Genomic DNA, 21809 nt, shown 5'->3' with positions numbered 1-21809 from the left:
TATACCAGCATCCACCACTTCCCCTGGCAGTTCATTCCACACATGAATCACATTCCTGTGTTTTTAAAATGTTCTCCTCTCACCTTAAAAATATTCCCCCTAGTCTTGAAATGCCTCACCCTCGGGTAAAGATGCCTGTTATTCACCCTATCTACACACATCATGATTTTATAAACCTCTATAAGTACACCTCTCAACCTCCTATGCACCAGTGAAAAAAGTCCTCTTCTATCCAGCCTCTCCTTCTCACTCAAACCCTCCATTCCCGGCAACATCCGGTATATTTCTTCTGAACCCTCTCCAGCCTAATAATATCCTTCTTATAACAGGGTGATCAGAACTCATTGCATTTGAGAAATGTCTCCTTGACTAGTTTCAGAGGCTCTCACACATGATGCCCATAAACTAAAATAAACAGAGTAAAGCCCGGGGGGACTCATTGACTGAGCCACTGGTGATGAACTGTAGAAAATCCAGCGTTCGTTCCCAGTCAGTGGGAATAAACGTGGCAGTGGGCCCAGATCATGATGGGGCTGTTAGGGTGTCCCCCACCCCCGCCCGCCAACTCTCCTGTGAGAGACTTTCACTGGGTCACTCCTAATATTTCTGGATCTGAAATGTCAGGCCCTGGTCTGACAGCATCTCATTGGACAGACCAAACCGGGTGAAGATCCAGAGTAACTCCCAACCCACTGTGTGGATGGATAAGGGTCTCAGGGGAGAAACCTCTGGGATGTCGGGAAATGCGTCCATGAAGGTGAGGATAAACTGGCAGCCTGTGTTGGCCAGGGCATCACGCATTAACAACTTGCTGAATTGATTCCCACCCCCACAGCCAGCACTGGTATAATCGGGCACAAGTCTTCCTACAGCTGTCTCACAGCCTGGCACTTTTGGCACAATTTGCCAAACCCCTACCCATCCCTGTAGAACTATGGACAGTAAAAATGCTGGCTGCTGTTGGCTTGGGTTTTGACCGACCCTCAGAATCTGGTCAGCTCGCCGCTATATTTTTCCACAGTACTTCAGCCACATCACTACCTGATGGGTCACTATCCACTCCCTGCTTACAAGTCCAAAAGCAGGGCGGCTAACATTTCCTCATCAGCATCTTACTTCAAATATTGCAGTGTTCAGGCACTGCTTCTCTCTCAACTTTAATGGATGAGGGAGGTTGTTGGTTTTCAGGGATTTGAAGGACCAGAGCTGAGCAGAACCTTATCAGTTCCCTTGGAGGCAGAACAGGAGGGTCAGAGCCTTCATAAAATGAGAATGTTCTACGTGAAAGACAGGATGTGGAGACAACATGACAGAAACTGTTCTAAGAAATGAATCCCACATATATATTATGTTCAAAAATGCGTAAATCTTTAGACAAAGACAGTGGCATAGCATTTAAAATGTGTTGTGTCCAAATATTCCCCTATAAGTGGTGACGTTCTGACATTTATAGTGTCTGGTGCAGCTCAATATTCAACAAGTGAGGCATTCAATGTTAGAGGAAATTAAGAATTGAAAAACGCTAACAATGAACCATGTGCTAAAATGAACGTTGATTGATCGGTTAGGAAGTGTTCATCAAGGAGTCACTGAGGAATCTATTGACAATCCAACACAACCCTGACCCCTGAGATCTCTGAGGTACATTCCCCAGTGACCACTCCATCTAGTGGTATTTGCCACCTCTACCAGTACTTCTGGGTAAGGGTTGTTCAGATAGTTAATTGCTACAAATCTACCTTTGGTTTTGCTTTATCTTGGGTCAATTTAATGGTTAAAGATGGGGCTTGGGACGCTTGTTGTTTGTTATTTACGTTAATAACTTGGATGCAAATATTGAAAGTACACTTGGTAAGTTTACAGATGACACCTAACTTTGTATGCTTCACTCTCTCTAAGCACCTCATGACGTGTATATGTTTGTTTGCCCTGATCTGTCTGTATTGCTCACAAAACAAAACTTTTCACTGTACTTCGATACACTTGACAACAATAAATTAAATCACATCAAAATCAAATCAAAATTTAAAAATGGTTCTGTTGATGATAGTGAGCAGGATGTGTCAGGCTACAGTCTGATATTGATTAGCTGGTAAATTCAGCAGGGCAATGGAAGAAAGAATTTAATTCTGATAACTGTGAGGTGATGCATTTTGGGCAGAAGGGGAAGGATATGCACAGTCAATGGTTGGTCCCTCAGGATTACTGAGAAACAAAGGGGCCTTGCTCCGCAAGCCCATAAATCCCTGAAGGTATCAGCACAGGTAGACAGGATGGTGAAGAACATATACAGGATGTTTACCTTCATTAACCAGAATAGAGAAAATAGAAGTAATGGAAACGTTGGTGCAACTTTTTAATACATTAGTTAGGCCATGAATGGAATACTTTGTGCAGTTTAGATCACCACACTATCATAAAAATGCAGTGGCCCTGGAGAGGGTGTAGAGGAGATTCACCAGGATGTTGACTGGGATAGAAAGTCTCAGTTATGAGTGAGACTGGCTAGGCTGGGATCTGTTTTCTCTGGAGCAGAGCAGACTAAGAGGGGATTAGATTGAGGTATACAAAATTGTGTGAGGCATAGACAGAGTAGATCAGGAGAATCTTTTCTTCAGGGCAGATGTATCTAAGACCAACAGGCAGAAGCCTGAGGTGAGGAGTAAGTGGTTTAGAGGAGACCTGAGGAAGAGTTTTTCAACCAGAGGGTGTTAGAAATATGGCACATGCTTTCTGAGAGGGTGGTTGGAATATGGAACATGCTGTCTGAGAGGGTGGTGGGAATATGGAACATGCTGTCTGAGAGGGTGGTGGAGGCAGGTACATGTGCGATATTCAAGAAGTATCCAGATAAGCAGTTAAAATCTGGGGCATTGTAGGCTGTGGACCAAGTGCAGGCAAATGGGATTAGTGTAGTTTGGTGTTTGTTGTTTGACATAGAAATAGTGGGCCATAGGGCCTGTTTCTATGTTGACTCTATGACAAGAATGTCTCATTTTCACCCATCCTCTGTTCATGACATCATTAGAGTGCGTGGAGCCAATGGGATGTGAGCATCAACTCATTCCGTGTTTGATGCAAGAAAGCCAAAATATTTCTTCTTTTCCTTTCACCTCCATGATTTTCAGGAACAATGTGGAGGATAGCCACCAGCCTATGGCATTTTACCCACCATCCCCCACCACAGCTCCTCAACCACACTGAAAAGGCAGCATTATGAGGCGGACTGGAATGCCTCTTAGGGGCAATTGCATTAACAGTACGACAAGCAATATTCCCAATATCACAACAGAGTGACAACACTGCACAGTGTTGAAGCACTCAGTTAAGTTTTATCATTGACAATTCCAGTAGAAACTTCTGTGTGATGGGAGTTCACAGCAGACTTGCAGGCGCAGAGCTGTGTGCTGGAATTATTTTCCAGCCTTTTGAAGTACGATTTAATAAATCATGCAGGCTTGGATCAAGAACAATAAGCACTGCAGCCACATCCTGATCTGCATTCCTGTCACGTGCAGCTTTCTTTGAAACTTGTTCTATTTAAGGCACCAAAGCTTGGAAATCTGAATAAGGAGTGCCCTTCCCTTGGGTGATCCCATTAAAGCTGCTCTACCTAGAGGCATTCATGCTGCCTGCAACTTATAGAATCCCTTGCTGTGCAGAAAGAAGCTGCACAGCTCATCGAGTCTGTACTGATCCTCCAAAGAGCTTTCCACCTATTCTCATTACCTCACATTTCCCATGGCCAATCCACCTAACCCACACATTCTTTATACGGAGAGAGGAAACCAGCGCACACACAGGGAGAACACGCAAACCGTCACCCAAGGTTGATATTGAACCCGGGACCCTGGTGCTGAGGCAGCAGTGATGAGAACATCATGCTGTGATGACTGGGATTGGAGTTGCTGGAGACTGTGGGAGGCCAGGCTGATAGTGAGCATCATCTTTTAGTTATTTACTTTAATCAGCCTGTGCAGCCATGTTATGATACAGCTCTGGAGGAGGTGAGGATGATCAGATCAGAGACAATCCCACCAAACCATAAAGCATGCTGAATGAGTCAAATGGCCCATTTCTGATCCTAGATCTCGTGGTCCGATTGTAGGGCTCAGCCCACAGATGTATCTTCTCGGGAAATACTCAGCATCGACTCTCCACATCAGCTGGACACCAGCAGGTTTGTGGAAGCTTCCAAGATAATTTATGATGATGTTTGAACCATCAATGTGCTGTCCTGAAGATCAGACTGAGTGCTTTCCTGCTGTTCATGTTGTGGGATGTATTTAGGAGTAGGATGCCTGATTTATCCACAGCCAAGTGCTTTTCTTTCCAGTTTATGAGTAGCAGGTAGGATGCTATCTTGGGGTTTTGTCACATGGTCTCTTTCCTCAGGCAGCCCTGCCATCACCACCCATTCTCCTATTATTGGTCACATTGGCTGTTTTAGTCCAGAAAGCGATCTGCTGAAGGATAGAACTGCAGCCAAACTTTATGCAGTTTTATAAGCACTTATTTGCAGTCACATGGCAGAAGCATACATCTCTTTACTCAGCAGCAACATCTTCAGTCTGTGTTTGCATAGAGTTATAAAATCATACAACATGGAAACAGACCCTTCAGTCCAGCCCAGTCAAAAGTGAACCCTAGCTAATACATCAACTGATACAAGTAACACACAATTACATTAAAACACATTTTCTGATGAAGGGTCTAGGCCCGAAACGTCAGCTTTTGAACTCCTAAGATGCTGCTTGGCCTGCTGTGTTCATCCAGCTCCACACTTTGTTATCTTGGATTCTCCAGCATCTGCAGTCCCCATTATCTCTGATCATTATTGAGTCAGTTTGTGGTTGGAAAGCAGCTCCTGTTCATTCCCAGGAGGAAATTCAATTTTTAAAAAAATGTTCTCCCTTCACTTTTCCTGTTGTTGGACACGTTAGCAACACATTAACAACTGTGTGAAGGCTTCACAGGTGATGGTCCCCCAGTTAAATGGTGAGATGTTTTATACACTGGGTGTTGTGGGAAGACCAGTGGTGCTAAGGATGGTAACTACAGCCACCTGTTACAGACTATCGGGCAAGTGTTGGCTTACAGTACCAATATATTCACTAATGCTGGGCTCTATTTATGATGATGTGCCACCCTTATCACCAGAAGATTTTCTTTTTTGTTTCGTTTCCCTCCTGCTACATGTACTGTGAAGGGTTAACCCTGGCTAAGATAACAAAGTGTGGGACTGGATGAACGCAGCAGGCCAAGCAGCAACTTAGGAGCACAAAAGCTGACATTTCGGGCCTAGATCATCTTTTTCTGATGAAGGGTCGAGGCCCAAAACGTCAGCTTTTGTGCTCCTAAGATGCTGCATGGCCTGCTGTGTTCATCCAGCCCTACACTTTGTTATCTAACACACAATTAATACTGACTCCTCACCGTAACTAACTTCTTGTTAATTGGTTTGGTTAATCTTGTGCTTTATTTCCATTTCCAAACTTTTTATGATGAATATATAATAAATTAAAATAATTTCTCTGAAGATGAAAAATAAAAAAAGGAGAAAATAAACTAATCCCATTTAGTGAGATAATAATGGGTGAACACAGCAGGCCAAGCAGCATCAGAGGAGCAGGAAGCCTGACGTTTCTGGCCTAGGCCCTGCTACAAACCCTTCTAATCACATTTAGTGTTCCTTTGGTTTTCCATCTAGCTTTCTCGTTGCCATGCCCTGGAGGATTGGAAAGATTAGTAACTATTTGTGATCTGAGCTGGTTATAAGATTGCAGCGATCTTTAGGATTCACTGCCACCAACTTCCAGTTCCATTGAGAACAACAAATACTTGCTTTGAATCGATATTGTTAATCAACTTGTTCATCAATGTTACAAAGCACATTTAGAGTAAATGGGAACTCAAGCCCAAACTTGCTTTTATGTGGTGTCATTAATGAGCAAATCATCCCAAGGCACTTCTGCAGAACAATCAACAAGCAGAAGTTTACACCAAGTCACACAGCAAGGTAATAGGAGAATGTGAAGAAAAAAATTAGCTTTAAGGAAGTGATAGAACATAGAACATAGAACAGTACAGCACAGAACAGGCCCTTCAGCCCACAATGTTGTGCCGACCATTGATCCTCATGTATGCACCCTCAAATTTCTGTGACCATATGCATGTCCAGCAGTCTCTTAAATGACCCCAATGACCTTGCTTCCACAACTGCCGCTGGCAACATATTCCATGCTCTCACAACTCTCTGTGTAAAGAGCCCACCTTTGACATCCCCTCTATACTTTCTTCAAACCAGCTTAAAACTATGACCCCTCGTGCTAGCCATTTCTGCCCTGGGAAATAGTCTCTGGCTATCAACTCTATCTATGCCTCTCATTATCTTGTATACCTCAATTAGGTTCCCTCTCCTCCTCCTTTCCTCCAATGAAAAGAGTCCGAGCTCAGTCAACCTCTCTTCATAAGATAAGCCCTCCAGTCCAGGCAGCATCCTGGTAAACCTCCTCTGAACCCTCTCCAAAGCATCCAAATCTTTCCTATAATAGGGCGACAAGAACTGGATGCAGTATTCCAAGTGCGGTCTAACCAAAGTTTTATAGAGCTGCAACAAGATCTCACGACTCTTAAACTCAATCCCCCTGTTAATGAAAGCCAAAACACCATATGATTTCTTAACAACCCTGACCACTTGGGTGGCCATTTTAGGGGATTTATGTATCTGCACACCAAGATTCCTCTGTTCCTCCACACTGCCAAGAATCCTATCCTTAATCCTGTACTCAGCTTTCAAATTCGACCTTCCAAAATGCATCACCTCGCATTTATCCAGGTTGAAATCCATCTGCCATCTCTCAGCCCATCTCTGCATCCTGTCAATGTCCCGCTGCAGCCTACAACAGCCCTCTATACTGTCAACGACACCTCCGACCTTTGAGTCGTCTGCAAACTTGCTGACCCATCCTTCAATCCCCTCATCCAAGTCATTAATAAAAATTACAAACAGTAGAGGCCCAAGGACAGAGCCCTGTGGAATCCCACTCACCACTGACTTCCAGGCAGAATATTTTCCTTCTACTACCACTCGCTGTCTTCTGTTGGCCAGCCAATTCTGTATCCAGACAGCTAAATTCCCCTGTATCCCATTCCTCCTGACCTTCTGAATAAGCCTACCTTGGGGAACCTTATCAAATGTCTTACTGAAGTCCATATACACCACATCCACAGCTCAACCCTCATCAACTTTTCTAGTCACATCCTCAAAAAACTCGACAAGGTTTCTGAGGCATGACCTACCCCTCACAAAGCCGTGTTGACTGTATTTGATCAAGCCATGCTCTTCCAGATGGTCATAAATCCTATCCCTCAGAATCCTTTCTAACACCTTGCAGACGACAGACGTGAGACTTACTGGTCTGTAATTGCCGGGGATTTCCCAATTTCCTTTCTTGAAGAGAGGAATTACATTTGCCTCTCTCCAGTCCTCAGGTACGACTCCAGTGGAGAGCGAGGATGCAAAGATCTTCGCAAGTGGCGAAGCAATTGCATTTCTCGCTTCCCAAAGCAGCCGAGGACAAATCTGGTCCAGGCCTGGCGACTTGTCAATCTTAATGTTTGACAAGATTTTCAGCACATCAGCTTCCTCTATCTCTATCCATTCCAGCATGCACACCTGCTCTTCAAAGGTTTCATTCACTACAAAGTTCGTTTCTTTCGTAAAGACAGAAGCAAAAAACTCATTTAGGGCTTCCCCTACCTCCTCAGACTCCACACACAAGTTCCCTGTGCTATCCCTGATTGGCCCTACTCTTTCTTTGACCATTCTCTTATTCCTCTCATAAGTGTAAAATGCCTTTGTGTTTTCCCTAATTCGTTCCGCCAAGCCTTTCTCGTGCCCCCTCCTGGCTCTCCTCAGACCATTTTTGAGCTCCTTCCTTGCCTGCGTGTAATCCTCTCTAGCTGAACTTGACCCTAGTTTCCTCCACCTTATGTAAGCTACCTTCTTCCTTTTCACAAGAAGCTCCACCGCTCTCGTCATCCAAGGTTCCTTTATCTTACACCTTCTTGCCCGTTTCAGAGGGACATATTTACTCATCACTCACAACAACTGTTCCTTAAACAGTCTCCACATGTCTATAGTTCCCTTACCATGGAACAATTGCTCCCAGTCCATGCTTCCTAACTCATGTCTAATCGCATCATAGTTTCCTCTTCCCCAATTAAATATCCTCCCATCTTGCCTAATCCTCTCCCTCTCCATAGCTATGTAGAATGTGAGGCAGTTATGGTCACTATCACCAAAATGCTCTCCCACCACAAGATCTGATACCTGCCCCAGCTCGTTTCCGAGCACCAAGTCTACAATGGCCTCTCCCCTCGTCGGCCTGTCAACGTACTGCGTTAGGAAACCCTCCTGAACAGTCCTTACCAAAACAGCTCCATTCAAATCTTCTGCTCGAAGGAGGTTCCAATCAATATTAGGAAAGTTAAAGTCACCCATTACAACAACCCTACTGTGTCCACACTTTTCCAAAATCTGTCAACCTATGCTTTCTTCAATCTCCCTGCTGCTATTGCGGGGCCTGTAGTAAACCCCTAACGAGGTGACTACTCCCTTGCTGTTCCTAATTTCCACCCATACTGACTCAGTAGGCAGATCTTCCTCGACAATGGAAGCTTCTGTAGCTGTGATACCCTCTCTGATTCGTAGTGCTACACCCCCTCCTCATTTTCCCCCCTCCCTATTCTTTTTAAATGTTCTAAACCCTGGAACATCCAGCAACCATTCCTGCCCATGAGAAACCCATGTCTCTGTTATGGCCACAACATCATAGCACCAGGTACTGATCCATGCTCTAAGTTCATCACTTTTATTCCTGATACTCCTTGCATTAAAGAAAACACACTTTAACCGATCCCTTGGTTCCTTCGCACTAGCTGGTCTACCTCTTGCTACTGCCTCACCTGCATCAACTCTCACCTCTGGTATACAGCTCAGGTTCCCACCCCCCTGCCATACTAGTTTAAACCCTCTCGAACTAATGTGTAGGAGAAGAGAAGAATTCTCAAAGTAAAGGAGTGAGAGTTGGAGAGCTGTACAGATTGAATCTCAGATCTTATGGCAGATAGGGAAAAACATGAGCCCCAGTGTTGCAATGTTAAAATAAGGGGAAGACTAGGAAGAGCAGAGAAATCTTAGATGCTCGTAGTCCTGGAGGAGATCACATTGACAGAGATGTGCAGCGCTACGGAGAGATCAAAAACAGAGAAGAGAAATTCATACTCAAAGTGTTGCCAGAGTGGAAGTGGATGTAAGTCAGTAAGTGCAAGGGTGACAAGTCAATGGAATTTGGCATGAGTTCAGATACGGGCCACTGATTTTCGGAGGAGCTTACATTTACAGAGTGTAGAATGTGGTCGAAAAGATAGCCTTATTTGATTTGACTGTTGTCACATATGCCGACGTACAATGAAAAGTATTGTTTTATGTGCTCTACAGGAGATCGTACTACACAAGTGCATCAGGGTAGCAGAATAGAGTGCAGAATACAGTGTTACAGCCGCAGAGAAGATGCAGAGAGCAGGTGATGAGAGATGAGAGATCAATATTAATATTTGAAAGGTCCATTCAAAACAGCGAGGAAGAAACTGTTCATAAAATTGTTCATACATATGTTTAAATTTTTATATCTTCTGTCAGATGGAAGAGGATGGAAGGCAGTATGACTGGGATGGGTAAATTATGTTGGTTGCTTTCCCGAGGCAGCAAGAAATACAGATGGAGTCAATAGTTGGAAGGCTGGTTTGAATGATTGACTCAACTGTGCTGATGGGTCTGTCGACGTGAGGCTGGAAAAGTATAAAGGTCAGATAGCATCTGAGGAGCATGTAAGTCAATGTTTCAGGCTGAAACCCTTTATCAGTATATTTTGGCTCAAAATGTTGACTTACATACTCTTTGGATGCTATCTGACCTGCTGTGCTTTTCCAATCTCACACCTACAGACTCTAGCTTCCAGTATGGATTGTCCTTATTGTCGCCATGACTATCTGTTGTTTCTTGCAGTGTTGGGTGGAACAGTTGCCATACCATGCTGTGATGCAACCAGGCAGGATGCTTTCTATTGTGCGTCTATGAAAATTGATAAGAGTCTCTGTGGGCATGCTGAATTTCCTTAGCCTCCAGAGGAAACAGAGGCATTGTTGTGCCTTCATAAACATTGCATCAATTTGGTGGATCTGGATGGATTGTTGGTGATCATTACTCCTAGGAACTTGATGCTTTCGATCATTTCCTCCACTCCACTTCACGAAGTCAGTAACCAGATCCTTTGTTTTGCTGATGTTGCTGGAGTGATTGTTGTCTTTACACCATGGCATTAAGCACGCAGTCTCCTCCCTGTACTTTGTCTTGTTGTTTGAGTTCCAAACTCCAGTGATGGTATTATTAGCAAACTTATAAATGGAGTTGGTGTGGAATTTGGCCACACATTTGTAAGTGTATAAGGAGTATAGTAGGGGGCTGAGTACACAGCCTTGCAGGGCACTGGTGTTGAGGATTATTGTGGAGGTGATGTTGGTGCTTCTCCTTCCTGACTGCAGTCTGTTGGTCAGGATGCTGAGGGGGGAGCCAAGACCTCGGTGCTGGAGTTTGGAGATGCATTTGTTTAGAATTATGGTGTGAACTGTAGTCAATAAGTAAAAGCCTGACATAGGTATCTCTGTTTATCCAGATGTTCCAGGGATGAGTGTAGGGCCAAGGAGATGGTGCCTGGTAGGCACATTACAAAAGATCAAGGTAATCTGGGAGGCTGGAGTCGATGAGAGCCATGACTAACCTCTCAAAGCACTTCACAAGCATGGAGGTCAGATCCACCGGGTGGTCATCATTGAGGCACCCTGCATGGTTCTTCTATGGCACTGGGATGATTATGGTCTTCATGAAGCAGGTAGAGACTTCAGATTGCCGTAAGGAGAGTTTTGTGAACATCTGTGAATAAGCCCACTGACTGGTCCAGGCAGGATCTGAGTGCACAGCCAGGCATTCCGTCCAGGCCAGTCACTTTTCGCGAGTTCGCTCTCAAGAAGGCTGACCTAAAGTCTGTGATGGTGACTGTGGGTACAGGCCCATCCACTGTTGGGATAGGTGATATTGTTTCACTGAACATCTCTTCAAAACAAGCGTAGAATGCATTGAGCTCATTGAGTAGGAATTTGCTTTAGTCAATGATTCTGTTTGACTTTGCTTTGTAACCCATTATGTCATGTAAGCCTAGCCACAAATGGCAGGTTCCCATATGAGCAACACCAATGAGAGGTTCGGCAGCTGACACGCTGAGGTATTTACCCACAAGTTCCAAGCTTTTCAAATACTGATACCCATAATTGGAAAATTCAACGTCTTGCCTTCCAGTTTCCATCTTTGTCTTGTTATTACCTGGTGTATCTCTGTCTTTTCTCATCTGTTCTCTTTCTCCACTTCTGACATTAGGTTGTCAATTTATACTTGTTACAAACTCATCAACTCCTTGACTATACTTCCTCACACCCTACATCCTGCAAGGACTTCCCTCCATTGTTGGTCTCCACTACATTTGTTCTGACAATGTCATCTTCCAAAATGGTGCTTCCATATTTGTCTTCAATCTACTTTAAACAAATTGTGTCTGATTCTGTCATTAAAAAACAAGGATTATCACATTTAGATTATTAAATCATTTAAAAAAATATTTTACCCCACAAAGCTCCATATTCAAGGGAAACGATTGTGTACGTAAAGTTATGCCCATAAATTTTCTTTAGGTTGTAACAAGGGAAAACTCATCAAAAAACGGAGAGAATATGTACTAACTGACATTCCAGTTGTGGCTAGGGAATGTTCTATCTCCTGAAGTTTTGGTGGAATCAGAGTTAAGGTTCATGCTACTTATATGTGTTCCAGCCTACATCATTATCCACTCATGGATTCTGCTTTCCATGGGGTCTGGGTGCTGAGTGTTTCAATTAAGAAATTTAACTGCCCAATGAAACGAAGAAGCCTTGGAAAACGTTTTATAAACTTATTGAAGGAGTATCTCTATCCAAACTCTCTGATTATACATTTAGCAAAATTAGTCGCTGAATTAGTTATTGGTTTTATTAAGGAGTTTCGTTAAAATAACAAGTAGTTAAGCAGATGTTTAGTAAATTAATTAATTAATAATTAGTTAAAGATTTGACTGATGTACATACAATGGCAGTGGAGAGATCTTATGGCACAGTGGTAATGTCCCTATCTCTGAGCCAGGAGGTTTGAGTTCAAGTCTCACCTGCATCAGAGCTGTGTAACAACATCTCTGAACAAGTTGATTCGAAAATATCTACAAAGAAGCAGGACAGATGGAACTATTGTGTGACAAGAACTGTGAGACAGAATAGTTAATAAACTCTATCCACAAAGACATGGGTTGGTTTCTGTTTCAGTGACTGGCTTGGATCTGAATTAACCCGACTGTCACGCTAGCCATCAATTTAAGCCTATGTAAAACAACCAGACAGAGGGAGTTATCTGTATAATCATTTCCAAAGAAATGAAGAAATTTTCCGATGTATTTTTCTTTTGAAAGCCCACCACTGCTCTCCCCAAAAGGATAAATACGCAAATGGGTGCTGACAACAGTCATCAACGATTAAAGATGGGTGCACAGTGGTTTGGCACCAGTGAGTATATACTGGAATCACAGTGCTGATCCCAACAGCACAGAGAGAATGATAGCAGTACAAATAGGAATGAATATGTTAATGATGATGATGTAACATTGACATGTAATGGTCAATTGCTACCAAGATTCTATGAGGAGAGGAATAGAGGAACTGTACTGGAGAGCTAGAATCAGTATTCTACATGTTAGAATTAAGTAGAGAGTTCACATAACTGTGATTCGGACAGTAGATACACTCAGATAAGATAAAGCTCAGGAATATGGCAGACTGTGTACAGACAGCCTAGGTAAGCCGAGCAGCATTACGTGTGCAGTAGAAACACACAATACCCAGACCCCTTGGATAATGATGTAGGCTTGAACTCATACAAGTAGCAGAGTCATTGGAGACTGCAGTTCTGGCTCAAGGCCAATACCTTATGAGCTTGATTCCAACTTAATAAAACTCTGTAGGTGTGATAGTATTGGGATTTAGTGCCCAAGTACTGGCCCAGAAGCCTCGAGTCCAAATTCCAGATAGAAACAAGAAGAGGCTGTGGTGGGTAGGTGTTGGAGAGAGAATAATTGACCGATTCTGTCTGGGTGAGAGGTGGCATTGCAGGATGGATCATGTGATCTGCAGCTGTACATGGTGATCCAATCGCTCTGTGGTTTGTGTAAACCTGGGTCATTTCTAATCATTCTCTTCCATCATTTTTTTTATGGACAGGGCCAGAAGTTGTTTCTGCTCTTGAACAGAGTTGCCATTTCACAGAGTGAGCCACATTGCTGTCAGCCTGGTGTCACATGGAGGTCGGGCCAGGTAAGGGAAGCACATTTCCTTCACTAGAGAACATTAGTGAGCCAAATGAGTTTTTCATCAATGACAGTTTCACCGTAACCATTATGGAGACAAGCTATCAATCCCAGATATTTTAATTGAATTCAATTCCCTGATTACATTTGATAATCATTTCTCCAAAACACTAGCCTGGACCTTGGAGAGCCACTACACTACCATCATCCCCAGTTGTTGAGTAGATCCAAGTCATTCACAAATATCCTGCATGGAGTGTTACCTGCTACACCTGTCTGGCCAGGCTCATCCATGACTTAAATCACAAACTTGATTCTTCATGTCTCCTGAAGTGACCAAAAGACACCCAGAAGCATCGACATACAGAGAGATCTGGGGTATACAGGTCCACAGATCCCTGAAAGTGGTAGATATGGTGGTCAAGAAAGCATACAGCATGCTTGGCTTCTTCAGCCCTGGCATCGAATATATAAACAGAAGTTGCTGGAAAAGCTCAGCACATCTGGCAGCATCTGTGAAAATAAAATCAGAGTTAACATTTCAGGTCTGGTGACACTTCCTGAGACATCCAGAAGAATTGGCATTCAGAGAGATCTGGGTGTACATCCAAACCAGAAACGTTAACTCTGTTTGTTTTTCACAGGTGCTGCCAGACCTGCTGACCTTTTCCAGAAACTTCTGTTTCTGTTCCTGATTTACACCACCCACAGTTCTTTTGGTTTTCATCAAATATAAAAGTTGGCGAGTTAGGTTACAGCTGTACAAAACTTTAGGTAGGAAACATTTAGAATATTGCGTGCAGTTCTGGTCACTACCAGGTGGACATGGATGCTTTGGAGAAGTTGCAGAAAAGGTTTGCCAGGATTTTAGCTGCTCTGGAAGGTCTTAGTTATGAGGAGAGTTTGGATAAACTTGGATTGTTTTCATCAGAAAGACGGAAGCTGAGGTACAACCTAATAGAGGTCCTAAAAATTATGAAAGACACAGATAGGGTGGATAGTCAGAGTCTGTTTCCCAGGGTGGAAAAGTCAATTACAAGAGGGAACTGGCCCAAGGTGAGAGGGGGACAATGGGAGAGAAGTGTGCGGACAATGTTGCACACAGAGAATGGTGGGTGCCTGGAACGCACTGCCAGTGGAAGTGGTGGAAGCTGGCATGTTAGCAATGTTTAAGGTATATCGTGATAGACACATGAACAGGAAATGGCCAGAGAGATAGAGCTCAGGCATGGTCAATAAATAGCAGGTCTAAACAAGGAGTGGAATTGGTGCAGGCTTGGTTGGCCAGAGGGCCTGTTCCTGTGCTGTATTGAATTGAATTGAAAAAAGTTTGAATTCAAAGCACAGCAAATGCTGGAAAACTGAAACAAAAACTAGAAATATTTAACATCCAGCAGCATTTGTGAAGGCAGAAGCAGTGTTAATGTTTCAGGTGAATGATCTCTCATTATTGGGTTGGAACAGGCCACTCATGACCTTTGTCTCAACCTCTCCGTACAAAAATGCTCAGACCAAACACACTTCTTAAAGCTATAGTATCATCACCATATGTTGCCCTATTGTCGCCTATTTCATCTATAATGTAGAACCCGCCCATCCCAGCCACCTGTCATATATTGCACAGAACAATAGGTCATAGAAATGGGTGGCACGGTGGCTCAGTGGTCAGCAGTGCAGCCTCACAGCAGCAGGGACCCAGGTTCTATTCCCGCCTCGGGTGACTGTCTGTGTGGAGTTTGCAGATTCTCCCCGTGTCCGCATGGGTTTCCTCCGGGTGCTCCAATTTCCTCCCACAGTCCAAAGATGTGCAGGTTAGGTGGATAGTCCATGCTAAATTGCCTGTAGTGTTCAGGGATGTGTGGGTTATAGGGGGATGGGTCTGGATGGGATGCTCCAAGGGGCAGTGTGGAGTTGTTGGGAAGAAGGGCTTGTTTCCACACTGTAGGGAATCTAATCTAACTAGCTTTGAGTAACAGTTGACACACAATATAGCAAGCGGCACGGTGACTCAGTGGTTAGTGCAGCTGCCTCACAGCACCAGGGACCCGGGTTCAATTCCCGCCTCGGGCGACTGTCTGTGTGGAGTTTGCACATTCTTCTCCTGTCTGCGTGGGCTTCCCCCGGGTGCTCTGGTTTTCTCCCACTGTCCAAAGATGTGCAGGTTAGGGTGGATTGGCCTTGGGAAATTGTCTGTAGTGTAGATTAGGTGGGTTATAGGGGGGTGGGTCTGGGTGGAATGCTCTGATGGTTGGTGTGGACTTGTTGGGCTGAACAGCCTGTTTCCACACTGTAGGGATTCTAATATTGGCCCGTGCCAAGGAGATATGCTCAAATGACAAACTCTATTGCGCTTTTAGGGAGCATATAATTTACCTCCTATTACCTCCCTTTCTCTGTAATGTCCCCCATCCCTACAGATCTCCAGGGTCTCCAAGGCTGGCTTTTTAAAATGTATACTTTCATGGGATGTAGGTGTGGGTGACTGGGCCAGAATTTTATGTCTATCTCTGATTGCCCCAGAGAAGGTGGTGATGGGCTACCTTCTTGAACTGTTCCAGTCCTTGGAGTATAGGGACACCCACAGCGAAGTTAGGAAGGGAGTTCCAGTTAACTTAGAAACCGTAGAGGAATGTTGATATAGTTCCACATCAGAATGATGCGTGACTTGAAGCGGAACTCACAGGTACTTACATTTAACTGTTGCCTTCTTCCTCCTGAGTGGTTTGGAAGGTGCTTTAGGGGAAGTCTTAGTGTGGAAGTGCATCTTGTAGATGGTGTTATAAAGGAAAATGATGAGTAATTATACACTAACTAACCTTGACCAGTTTTTAACTCAGGCCCTATCTGGTTAGGTAGACAACGGGGACAAGAATTAGAGGAAGGTCCAACACAACCTCATTGAACTCTTTATCAAGGAGAAACAATATTTGTCAGTCCCTACTGTTCTGCTTTAATTAAACTCTATCAAACTTTATTTATCATTTCACAGGATTCTTCAGTAAATCTGTCAAACCCACACTCGCTATCAACTTCTGAGATGCACTTCCAAGGATTTGCTACACCTTATCCATAGATCCCAAGCGCTATATTTGAGCCATTTGTCTGAAAAGACTGGCCATACTGTTCAATAAGATTGGGAAAGGCTGTTACTCAGTCTTCGAGGGTTGGCTGATGTTTCAGGATCTGCAGTCATTGATTCATGCTTCCTCCTTGTATAGGCTGGTTCTGGTCTTCGGGTTGTCTCACTGAGGTGGCCTCTCTGGATCTAGTCAGTCTAGTGATGCTCATCCTGAGGTACAAGGGGCTGGAGATGCTGGTGCAGCTCAGTTGCTGGTTGAAGGTGCTCTCTGGACCATTTATGAAGAAGATACAAAAAGCAGAGTGAGCTGGCCTTCAGGTTGCCTTTTGTATCTCCTTCTTTATGCCTTTCTCAAAGATTCTGTAACCTGCGTCCAATGCTAGCATTGGGCATGGCCAGGAACATCCAAAGAGGTGACTACCTTCCACATTTGCAGAGCATGGTTTTGAACCTTTTACTGTTAAGTCCTTGACACACTGTGCCTCAGGCCTCCTACTGAGCTGGGTGCCACTGAGTCTGCGTAACATTGTTCTAACAAAGCAGCTTGACTGGAGATATAACCAACGGCCTGTTATGAAATACAGTGGTCCTGAGGCCAGTCAGTCCCAGGTCTGTCTGATTTCGATGGGGAAAGTTGTTTATACAAGGCCTGGCTGTGTGAAATCTGCTTGCTCCAGCTCTGCAGTTTGCAAATTGTCATGTCTGGCTCAGTTTAAACTTGGCTTCCAGTTTTAATCCATGCTTATGAAAAAATATCAATATTTCTCTAACAGTCCTGAAAGTTGTGGGTCACCTAACCACAATGGCACATATTTCTATTACTGACCACTGGAGGTGGAGCTGGTGACTTGTAGATGGTGCGTTTGAACTGCAGTCCCAAAATATTTAATCAGAAATCTATCAATCTTTTTCTTTGCTTTTCTAACCAGGAATCTCACTCACCATTTCTTATTGTGGTGCCCTGTTGTGTAAGACTAGGTTTGTCCAAAGATTGACACAAATCGAACTCCACTGTGATTTAATGTTGGCTGTTTATTACAGGGCAAGGTTGCTGTGATGAGTCAACCGACTAAGATCATGAAGGAGCAGTGAGTGAACCTTCTCGATCTTATTTTTCAAGGTAACATGCTGAATAGCAGCCGTATGTTTTCAACAGAACAAACATTGTGATCTTCAGTGTCAAGGCAACAAATTCAGGAACCTGAAGCTGTCAATAATTGGTGCTGAAGCAACCTGTTAGCCAATGATGTGTCAGATCAAGGTCAATGTTGTCAGAGACAACACTGAAATGACTGCACTTTTTCATTCAACACATTGTCAGTCTCTCGGTTGGGAGCAGCAGAATGCAGCCCTTTATAATCAGTACTCAGGCAGTGGGAACTGAACGTCAACATCAATGCATATCAAGCTCAAAGTTTAGAGTCCCACGTAAAACAACTTATTAATAAATAAAATCATTGACGTCCAGAATTGTTACATCAACACCAGGAAAGTGACTGGACCAAAGTGACTTTCTGAGTTTCTATTCAGATGGGCCAGGATCTCGTTAAAAAATGAAACAAGCCTGAGGGCTGGACACCCTTCTCTTCTGTCAATGTTTCACATGGAGAATAAAATTTGCATCACTTTGCTGTCTTCAGAATTCTCAGCCCTTCAGCATTTGACCACAATTGAGAAGAAACATTTATCCCATTTCCCTCACACGCCAACTGGTGATTCAATAGTTATTCACTAAGTTAGATGCAGTTATACTCATGGAATGATGCTTCACACCCTTATAATTCCTCAGTCACTGTCCCTGGATGTGCCCTGTCCTATCGACAGTGCAGACCCAGCAAAGGTGGCAGCATGGGGGTATATGGTCAGAAAGGAGTTGCCTTGGGAGTCCACAACATTGACGCCAAACCCCATGAAGTCCCATGGCTTCAGGTTAAACATGGGCAAGGAAACCTCCTGCTGATTACTACATATGTCAGTTAATGAATCAGAACACCTCCATTTGAACAACACTGGGAGAAAGCACTGAGGGTGGCAAGGATACATCCTGGGTGTGAGATGTCAATGTTCATCTTCCTGTATCTTGGAAGTATCATTACTGACCAAACTGGAGCAATGCCTAAAGGACATTCTACTTTCAGGAGGTAGGGAGAGAACCAAAATTGGCCTTGACCAATTGATCTGTCACAGGGGATCTACTATGAGATAGTATGATAGACATGACTACACATTATTCTTGTGGAGACAAAGTCCCACCATTTCATTGCATTCTGTGTTTAGGTGGCCACAATTCCTTTTGAGGTAGGAATTATACTTAAAATCCTTCCCCATTAATGTTGTTTACCAATGAAGGAAAATTATGACAGATAGAAAATTCACAAGGAAATGTTTTAATAAAAGGGTGGCCAGTAGTGGTTAGTATGTTTCAAAGTAGTCAGTGTGTGGTCAGTGTAGTGTCAGGAATTGACATTGTGTGATCAATATGTGGTCAGTGATGGTCAATATATTACCATTGTATGTAGCCAGTAATGGTAAGTGTGTAGTTAATACGTGGTTACAAATGGTCAGTATTAGTCAAGAATGGTTAGCACTTGTCAATACTTGTTCAGGAATGTACAGAACGGGTCAGTAGTGGTCAGTACATGGTCAATAGTTGTCGGTGTGTGAAACTGCGTGTCAGTGCAGCTGGCAGAACTCAATGCACAAATAAGTCAGACAGGTTCCCATAAACCAGTTCAATGATGGATCATTAGAAATGTAAGGAGAGAATACTATGGTTAGATGGGCTGAAGGATCTCATCCTGCACTGTTCCCATGTTCAAAGATTTACTCATCTTTCAAGTTGAATTTGGGCTGGGGCACCTGTTGAGATGACTAGTCATGAACACAGGTGATTGACAAGATAGTCTCAGAGGCCTTTCAAATTTATCCCATTTGCGAAACATTGGCATCGGAGGCAGGAACACCACCTCTTCCTCCGCAGTTTAATCAAGGGGCAGTGAGGCTATTTGCAACATTTACTTCTCATGTCTGCAGGTCCAGTTGACCCATTGCAGAATGATGATTGGATATGGGATCTCTGTCATGGACCAGGCCTCATGGTACTTTAGAACAATGGAGTTATCCACTCAGATGCAGGAGAAAAGTCACTAAAGGCAGGTGAGTGTCTAAGATAACAAAGTGTGAAGCTGGATGAACACAGCCGGCCAAGCAGCATCTCAGGAGCTTTTGTGCTCCTGAGATGCTGCTTGGCCTGCTGTGTTCATCCAGCTTCACACTTTGTTATCTTGGATTCTCCAGCATCTGCAGTTCACATTATCGCAGATGAGTGTCTGCTGGGATTAGAGTCTTCGAAACTGCCTGAACTTCCCCACTAAACTGGAACCAACTACCAATTATATATTCTTAATGCAGGGCATGACAGATGGAAAACTGTACGCTGGGTCCAGGCGATTTGCAAAAGTATGCTTCTGAGGTCCAAGTACTGGAGAGCACAGCTGAAAAATCCACTCTGAAGTCTAAATGCAAAGTGGCAAAAATAATAGAGACTGTGTCCTCAAGCATTTGGACAGCATCTTTGACCATTACCTGCTGGAATGAGTGACATCCACACTATCTCCAACCTTATCTACACTGACAGCTCCACTGGGACAGTCAGTCTGTTGTTAAGCCGTATTACATACTGCTACACAGCTCAGAATTGCAAATGAGAGCTCTGGCCCACACAGATTTAATTAGTACTAAGTTATGCCAATATTAAATGTAACATTGCTGAAATGGCTGAGACTAAGATGATTCAGATCTATGTGAAATACACAGCGGGGGGAGTTTCAACAGGAGCAAGCTGCCTCCAAGCAGGGCAGACGGGGATGTCACATTAACCCTCCCCAGTATCAGACCCTATCCTGTCCCACATAACAGGCAGCAAGATGTCCGAAGCCATTTCATCCACTCACTATGTAATGCCTATGGATATCTTTGAGGCTGTCCCGCTTTGCTGTCCATTTGCTTGTGGGATCTCTGAGACTTCAACTGCACACCACAACATCTGGCTCCTCCATCCAGATGTCATTGATATGCCCACAGCAATGGCATTCCCTCAGCTATCTGTAACTTGGCACAAACATGCATTGACTTTGATCTGTACCTATCAATTTAAAGCGCAACATTTTTCCATGCCACCTACTGATTTTTTTTAGAACCTCAGGCATGTATGCAACTAGCAAGCAACTGAGCCTTGCTTGGATAGATATTTTCCAAGGCCACTTATGTATTGTTCTCTCCTGTGCTGTGATCTGGTGCAGCGTTGCTGGTGTCTTTTTAAAGTTGCCAATTTGTTTGTAGGAAGTGTTTCAAGTGCTCAGGGAACTTAGCACTCACCATGATTTACTGTATAATCAGCTGAAATACTTTTGATCTAAGGATTGTCCTTCTTTTTCAAACTTTGATTCTTTCAGTAAATGCTTGCATTGAGCTTTAGCCTGGCTTCACTGCTCAACAATGTGTAACATCAAGCATCTTAGTGTAACTCCCTCCAACATTCACCTTCGGTCTATCTCTTGAAAGGGAGCAGAGCAATCTTTCCTGACCAGGGATACATGTTGGTCTAAGTGAGATCATTAGCAGGGAGGCAGCAGTGTCGTGATAATGCCATCGTACAAGTAAACTACAGCAGCAAGCATGTGTGGTCACCATTCTTACATGTCTGTATGAAACACCAGTTAATAAGTCTGTGGATGCCACGGTGACTCAGTGGTTAGCACTGCAGCCTCACAGCACCAGGGACCTAGGTTTGATTCAACCCTCGGGCAACTGGCTGTGTGGAGTTTGCACATTCTCTCCGTGTCTGCAAGGGATTCCTTCGGGTTCTCAAGTTTCCTCCCACAGTCCAAAGATGTGCAAGCTAGCTATGGGATATGCAGGGATTGGGTGAGATGCTCTTCAGAGGGTTGGTGTGGACTTGATGGGCCAAATGTTCTGCTCTCACGCCATAGGGATTCTACCTATTTACAAAAACAACAATTTGTAGTGGATACCTGCACTTCAAGGTTAGAATCATAGAACCCCCTATAGTGTGGGGTCATCGGTTCTAATCTCACTGCAGCAGCTGGTGGAATTTAAATGCAATTAATAAATCTGGAAGGTAATGGTAACCATGAAATGATCTTTAATTGTTGCAAAAACCCATCTGGTTCACTAATGCTCTTTAGGGAAGGAAATCTGTCACCCTT

Source organism: Stegostoma tigrinum, chromosome 20, assembly GCF_030684315.1.
Source record: "Stegostoma tigrinum isolate sSteTig4 chromosome 20, sSteTig4.hap1, whole genome shotgun sequence".
NCBI classification, from domain to species: domain Eukaryota; kingdom Metazoa; phylum Chordata; class Chondrichthyes; order Orectolobiformes; family Stegostomatidae; genus Stegostoma; species Stegostoma tigrinum.
The sequence above is the reverse complement of the archived record's forward strand: the minus strand, read 5'-3'. Positions refer to the sequence as shown.